The 8,122-nt window shown below is 35.6% G+C and overlaps 1 pseudogene; it reads right to left on the reverse strand.

The window, feature by feature from the left end:
• The window catches only part of LOC131071248 (K(+) efflux antiporter 3, chloroplastic-like), a 31,549-nt pseudogene extending 25,390 nt beyond the window's left edge, over positions 1–6,159 (reverse strand).
• Positions 6,160–8,122: the final 1,963 nt, after the last annotated feature.

An 8,122-nucleotide genomic window follows, 5' to 3' on the forward strand; every position in this document is an offset into this window, starting at 1 on the left:
CCTTCTGTGATTTGCTTCCTTGCTTCTCCTTGTAACAGGTTTTTCAGCTTGCAGAGATCATTTGGGCTCCTGTGGTGTTGTATTTTTTCAACTCCAACATGGTATTAGAGCTTCAGATCTACAGCGATCTATTCTTGTTTTGAGATTTTCTGCATTGGAAGCAGATCTGGGGTTTCAGAAAAAAAAAATTATGTACTTAGGGATTGGCCTTTTTTCTGAGCACTTTGGGCCTAAACGGACCTCACCATCGTGCTCAGAAGGCCCGAAAACCCTTATGGTCATATAAAATTTGACCTGTTTTGGTTCTTGAGCCTCTAGGAGTATTTTTTCTCCATATCCAAGTCGTACGACCCTGGCATGCAGTTCAAGAAAAAAATTTCAAAAAAAAATATTTTTGCCTTTTTACGGCATGTAGGCCGGATTTTGATTTTTTGAAAAAAAAATGTTGGAGTTGAGAAAATACAACACCACAGGAGCCCAAATGATCTCTGCAAGCTGAAAACCCTGTTACAAGGAGAAGCAAGGAAGCAAATCACAGAAGAAAGAAATACACAAAAAATATGTTCAAAAAGAGAGAGCTCAATATTCACAAAATGTGTAATGTAAAAAACCTTCTTCTTGTTACAATGAAAAGAATGAACTCAACCTTTAATAGGTCAAGAAACCCTAAAAGGGAAAACCTAGGTTTGCACATAATAATTAATAAAAGAATTAATTATTATGCACCTAAAGTTCGCTTAAGTGTAAAAGAGATAAAGGGAACTTAAATAATTAAACAAATATTGTTTAGTTAATCAAGTAAATACCCGAATACTCTAACAGATATGGTGTATAGATTGAAGAAAGATTTGTGTGGACTTAAACAGACACTTAGAACCTAGTATGCAAGATTGGACAGGTATTTACTTCAACGGAATTTTAGAAAAGGTACAATGGACATTAATCTTTATTTTAAGATCGATGGAGATAAATTGTTGATGATATTATTTTTGGATGAAATGATGATCTATGTAAAGAATCTACTAAGGAGATGCAAAATAAATTTGAGATGTCAATGATTGGTGAGTTGTCTTTCTTTCTTGGGTTGCAAGTTAGTTAATCAGAAGATGGAATTTTTATTTCTCAGAGTAAGTATATGAAGAAAATATTGAAGAAGTTTGGTTTTGATGATTTCAAACCAATTACTACTTCTTTAACTATTGGGTGCAAGTTGAGAAAAGATGATAAGTCTCCAGAAGTTGAACAGAAGAAGTACAGGTTAATGATTGGAGGATTGTTGTATTTGACTGCATCTAGACTAGATATCATGCAGGTTGTTTTTCTTGTAGCTAGATTTGAGGTGAATTTGAAGGTGACTCATGAGCAAGCAGCGAAAAGAATTTTCAAATACTTGAAAAGAATAGTGGACTTTGGACTTTGGTACAAGAAAGGTGGATATTTCATGTTGAAAGCCTCTACTAATGCAAATTGGGCCAGAAGTATTGATGACTAGAATAGTAGTGGTGATGGTGTGTTATTTTTAGGAGGCGGATTGGTTTCTTGGTTTAGTAAGAAACAAGATTTGGTTTCCTTATCTACTAGTGAAGTAGAGTATATTGCAGTGGCATCTTGTTGTACTCGGGTGATGTGGGTGAGACAGGCTCTTAAGGATATCAAGGTAACATATGATGGAGTAATTCCTATCTTGTGTGACAATACAAGTACAATAAGCATTTCAAAGAATCTTCTTATGCATTCAAGAACAAAGCATATTTCAATCAAATATCATTATTTAAGGGAGAAAATGGTTGAAAATGAAGTTTGATTGGAATACATTTGTACAAAGGAACAAATTGCAGATGTTTTCACTAAGGCATTGGCGAAGAATTCATTTGAGTTTCTTTGGGAGAAGCTTGGGGTCATTGCCCCTCCTAGTTAGGTGCATTATGGGAATTCATCTTTCTAGGGGGAGCTTTCATGCCTATTTGCTTTCTTGGATCAATGTTGTGGCTACTCTCAGGGGGAGCAGTGGTGAGTAGTAGTGAGCAGTGGTGTGCGATGGTATGCGGTTTTTGTTGGATTTGGTTGTTCATTGTTGCTGCTAGAATATGTTGTTGTCATTTATGTCAACATATTCCTGTGAGTTATTCCGGTGAGTTTGGGAATATTTTTTGGTCCGGTTTTGTAGTTTGGTTGTGCTGATCACTATTTTGCAAAATCAGGTATTTCCTCCGATATATTCTGGTGTGATCAGATCTTGTGCTGAGACTTTGGATTATTGTTTGGGATGATCTTGTGTATCTTCATTTCAGATGGTTCGTGATTTGGTGCTCTGCAAGTTACCTTTCCTCATGACAGTTGTTGATTGGTTGTGTTCTTGAGCTTTGAGACGTTGACTGACAAAGATTTGAAAAGAGGTATTGGTGCAACTATTCTAGATGATTCTAACGTGCTTGTTGGTGTTTCCTAGTCGCTTCCTATGAACCAGTGATGATTTGCGTGTTATGCAGTATTTCTGGTGGTGTAGCGTGTTACGGTTGATCTTGGCGGGATTTCCGGTGGATGTAATCGTTTGGCAATTTGAATTAGGTCCATGCTATGTAATGTAAATCATAATATTGGTCTGGTGGTAATCTTTGTATCGTGTAATGTAATTTTTGTAATTATGAGTTGAGGGTTGAGGGTTTAGCCGACCTTGTAATTCAGGTGTCGCTATTATGTCTGCATTATCAGAGAGAGGTAAATGTGTGAACAAGGATATATCATTCAGCGAAGTGTTGAGGTGTGCTTGGTGTTGCAAAGCAAACAAGTGTGCTTAACCGGAACTGTCATCAGGCATTTGTAGATGTTATTATTGCAGTTCATTTCTTTCGGATTGTAATCCGAATCATATTGTAAGTCAGTGAGACTTCCCTGAGGGTCTGAATATAATTTGTAGAAATGTGTTTGATGTTTTATGGGTCTCATCGTAGTGTGTGGAGATCCAAATTTGAGTTATTTGCTTTGGAGAGTATGTATTTGTCGGTAATTGCGTACATGGTTGTGTAGCGTGTGGATGTGTTGTTGGTTAGGTTTCGGTGATTGTGGATCGGTGAATTAATCTTTGGAAGATGGGTTTTCATTCTCTCTTTCTCCTGGAGTGGATTAGCATGTGTGTTTTTTGGTTTGGAAAGTATATTTTGATTTAGGCTGACTTGTTTTAAGTTTTGTTGGTTTATCTTATATATAAGGAATTTGGATGTTTGAGTTAGGGGACAAGGAATGAGAGAGAGTGTAGATGATGCAGTGAAGTACAAAGATCAGAGTAAGTGTGATTAGCGAAGAAAAACTATGTTCAAATTATATGCAAGTTGTGCTAAGAGTGTGATAGAGAATTGAGACAAAGTGTTGGCAGTTGAGATTGCAGTTGTGTGTGTTGTTGTTGGTCGCTTAATGTAGTGTTCAAGGACAGCTTCATGATCAGGAGATCCTTCTTTTCAAATCATTTTTTTGTATCTTGCCCTGAGTGCAGTTAACTCCAGGTTTTGCAAGTCCTCTTTGTATCTTGTTCCATGAGTAGTTAGCCTTGGTGTACAAGTTTGGAGCAGTTAGCTCTATCATTTTGTAATCATTTCATATATAGTGGATTATCTTGTGGATTGGCTTCCACCATGGTTTTCCCCTATTTGGGTTTTCCACGTATAAATCTTGGTGTTCATGTGTTGGATATTTGTTGTTCATTAATTGTTTATATGTTGTTGTATTTGTTTGTTTGGAATGATCCCCCTCTGAGTCCTACCTTGGGTTCAACAAACTCATAGCAAGACAACTAGAGGCTCTATGAACTACAACCATTGTGAAATGTTCAGTTAAAAGTTAAAAAGTTTTAACAATGAACATAAACAAGTGTGAATAAAAATTAGCACATGAAATGGAAATAAGAACAAAAATATAATTGAAAGTCGCTTGCACAATCTACTTGGTCGGTTGCCAAAAAGCATGCTAGTCAAAAACTTGATCAACCACATCAATCATTGCAAATGTCTTTGCATATGATGAATGGGAGCACACACTTACAAACATAGATCTCAAAGCGGTCATGGACTAGAGCAAGAATTGGTTGCAAAGCAAGCAATTCTTAGACAAGCCAACTTTTTCTTACTTGTGAAATTCCTCATAAGGTTGAGGACCCAGGCATGATTATATATGTATTTACAAACATTTCTTGCATGCTCTATACATGTTTTGATCTAGGGTATTTTTCCAAGGTCCTCCAATGTGTTGTCAAGGCAATGAGTAGTACAAGGGGTCCAAAACAAGTGGGGGTGTTTCTCCATAAGAAGTTTATTTGCAACAACATAATTTGTAGAATTATTTGTGACTGTCTATACTGCATTCTCCTCACCCATTTTGACCAACATTTCCTGCAAGACCCCCCAAAGAAACTCAACATTTTTTGTGTTTCTTGAAGCATCAATTGACTTCAAGAACATTGTACCACCTAAGAAAGAAAGAAAAAAAAATGATTTAGTAAAATAAACATTAAAAATCTTGAACACTAAATAGACTTTACAAACTACAATTGCCTAAAGAACAAACAAGAAAGTACAATAGTGTTCTACTTCTTCTATTGGTCCAACCATTAGTCATGATGATGCAACCCTTCCTCATCCATATCTCACGTTGCTCATCAATTGTGGTTTTGACATCAGCCACCATTTGAGACAAAATTACACTTTTTATATCCTCATCATTAGAGGCTTTGAACCTCGCACCACAAACAATAATGACATCTATCATATTTTGTCAATAAGGAGGCCTAAAAGAAATTATATAAACAAAATAAGTATTAAGTTATTAACTTAAAAAATTGAAATCTTAAATGCCACATACTCTCAAGTCTTAAAAACAAAAAATCAATAGACGTGGAAATCAAATTATGTATTTTAAAACAAAAATAATAATGATTACCTAGTTGCATGGAACAGAATGATGCAATAGAACCAAAAATCTCCAATTGTACTTTTTGCAATGGCATGCTTCTCCTTATTCCAACCCATGCTCTCAAGTGATGGTTAGAAACCTAGCGTACTACATGGAACAAAATTTGAAACTACTTAGGATTTATTTTTACAATTATGAGACCCAACACTCACACACTGCCCTACCACTGCCACCACTCATGGATCTAAAAAGTGGAGGAATTGAAAAATCCTCTCTAGCCTCTATTTGCATTTGTACTTCATGTACAACATCAATGGGTGCTAATGTGCATTTAACTAGTTAAAAAAAAAAATTACTTTTTAAAGTTGTGTAGTAGATTCCTAGGCTTGAGATTCGACGAGTCTACCAAGACTACTAACCTTGGTCAAAATTAGTGAGTCCAAGTTTAGAGGCTCATAAACCTAGTAAAGTGACCTACCTTGAGACTCACTTGTAACACTGGTTCTAACTCTCTAGAATTGGAAGTATTACTAATAACAACACTATAACAATGTCCTAGAGTAACAGGATCCCAAGTATTGCTTGCCAAATTAAGTTGGTAGCTCACCTTTCTCTACAAGTAGTTGGAGGACAAAAGTTGAAGAAGACAAAGATAAAGCAACTCCAATCACCACAACTTCATCAATGCTTCTTATGTTCAAACAAAGACAAAGCTTCTCTTTTATGAAAGTTAGTAGAAACTACTCCCTTTTTTTTTATCAAAGCAACTCTTGCCTTACTTCCCCTTACAAACCTCAAAAACATTGATTTTCAATAGTTAGTCTTCTTGACTATTTTGAACTTCACTGACTTTAAGGTGGATTTGATAGACCTTATTTGTGCATGTTGTTTCAAGGATATCCCTATATTGTTCTTAAAATGATAACCCTAATGTCATTTCCCTCCACCATTCCCTTACTTCCCCCCAACCATTATACTTGCTATTGCAATTAACCACCTTATGTTGTTGTGGATAGTAAGTATATTATCACCAACAGGTAATCCAAAAGCCCAATACCTAACTGATTATATTGGAAAATAATTAATAGCAACCATAATATACGCCACAATCAAAACCCTTAAAAGACTCATCAATGCTTAAACCGCCAAAAATAGAAAACATACTTACCATTCGAGAAAACAAACACACAGATCTACAACATGGAAAACCTTGTCTTCCACTTTGGCAATATGGACAAAACTCAAGGAAGCAAGCATTATTCTCGTATTAAGAATAATGGATGACCCACTCAATGTGCCATGAACCTATTATGCTCATGAAACGCATCTTTGTGAGTGCAACAAGATGGCCAAGTGTAGCAATGGAGCTTCTACACCATGAACAAAAAGAGACTTCTTCAAAACTAAACAATCGAGAGCCCTAATTTTGCTCATGCAACATGGAAAGAGTTTTCAAAAGAAAAAATAAAAAGACAGTCCTCTTACATTCCCCCTATTGAGCACCTAAGTTTCACTAAAGTCTTTTGACTTGCAATTTAATCATATAAGACTACTTAAGACCTATACTTTATCAAATGGTGATTGCAAATGGTGGCTTTGTTAAACCTTTTGAAAAGTATTTGATGACATTTTGTTCTAAAATGGTGCTTAGAACATAGTTTTCTTGACATGTAATCAATATTGCAAATCTATTGACAACAAAACAAATATATTGTCATCAATGTAAATAAGAGTTCTAATTTGTAGTCCCTTTGCTACCACCATAGTTCCACAAACCATCTTACACTCATCATTAACAATGACCACTTGCACTCCCACATCATTGGTCTTATCATCAAAGAACAAGTTTCATGTTGGCCACAAGATGCACAATACCCCTCACACCATTGGTGAATCTAATTCTGACACTTGCAGTTAGGGAGCCACTCCCAATGGACTCATGGAAAAAAAGCTCAACAATCTAGCATCCATACATTCTCACATGCATGCATGAGCAAATTCTCCTTTGTTATTTTCTTCTTCTCCTCAGTCTTTTTCTAAAGTGGCATGTCTTACCATAGATCCAACATTCCACTTTGGGCCACCCAAAGAAGATAGATTAGCCTCTTCCAATTTGGACTTCTAATCTTTCATATTATTCTTTCCCTTTTTTTCATTTGACCTTCCATAAACAACCAATTCATTCTTGGTGGCTTAAAAAAATGCATCTTAGCTTCTTTGACATCTACCACCTTTCAAAGAAAAAGAAAACAAAACTTTACCTACTAGCCTTCCAAATGACTTCCACATTGACTTCTCTTAAAATAATGTTAAGGATTAGTTTTGCCAAGCACAAACTCAATAATCTCCTTAATATTTAACACAACCCAACGATCTGCTCACACAACAGCAAAAAAAAATTCTCAACTAAGCCCACACATCTTGCCCTATGAGCAACACTTGCTTTTTATGCTTCCACAACTCAAATTTTATGTTGAATTTTTCCTGTCCAGCCATAATGTACTTGTCCTCTTTCATAAAAGACGGATCTATTTTATAGACAACTCCAACTCAACCAAGATTAAACTTGCTCAAACTATAAATGCTACATTTTATTTCCACAACAAAAAATTTATGTTGTTCAATTTCCCCCTAAAACCATGACGTGTTTGTCACCTTCCCTAAAACAAAGATGCATTTTGTACACAACTCCCACTCAAACCAATTGTCTTTTAAATCTCAAAACACTTGTCTTCACAACAACAACAACAATTACTTTACAATCACGAGCTCAACAAGTTTGGGGCATTCCAATATCACAATGTTTTTGCGAACCATGATACAAACTCCTTCCAATGCACCAGACGAATAGAGCAAGCCCAAACCAAAAACCACCAAGTCGTTTCAAAACACAATTGTGTAAAATTCATGATACAAAACACCGGAATCTAGATCGAAATGTAATGGCACTTCCATAATGGTCTAACTTCTAAAAATAAGATGCAACCTCCACTTTGAATCCATCATCTCTAATATGTCACATCATTTTTGTACTTCATAAATTAGTCATAAACCCCCCTATAACCTCCCTCTTAAATGCTCTTACACGTCATAAAATATTTTACATCTTGCAATATCATACCAACATATTTTCCATGATATAGATGCTCCTAAATGCAAATCATAATAAATGCCATTTTTATGTATAGTCTTTTTCCATGACAAAATAAATACAAATTAA

This window comes from Cryptomeria japonica, chromosome 8 (genome assembly GCF_030272615.1).
Source record: "Cryptomeria japonica chromosome 8, Sugi_1.0, whole genome shotgun sequence".
In the NCBI taxonomy this organism is placed as follows: domain Eukaryota; kingdom Viridiplantae; phylum Streptophyta; class Pinopsida; order Cupressales; family Cupressaceae; genus Cryptomeria; species Cryptomeria japonica.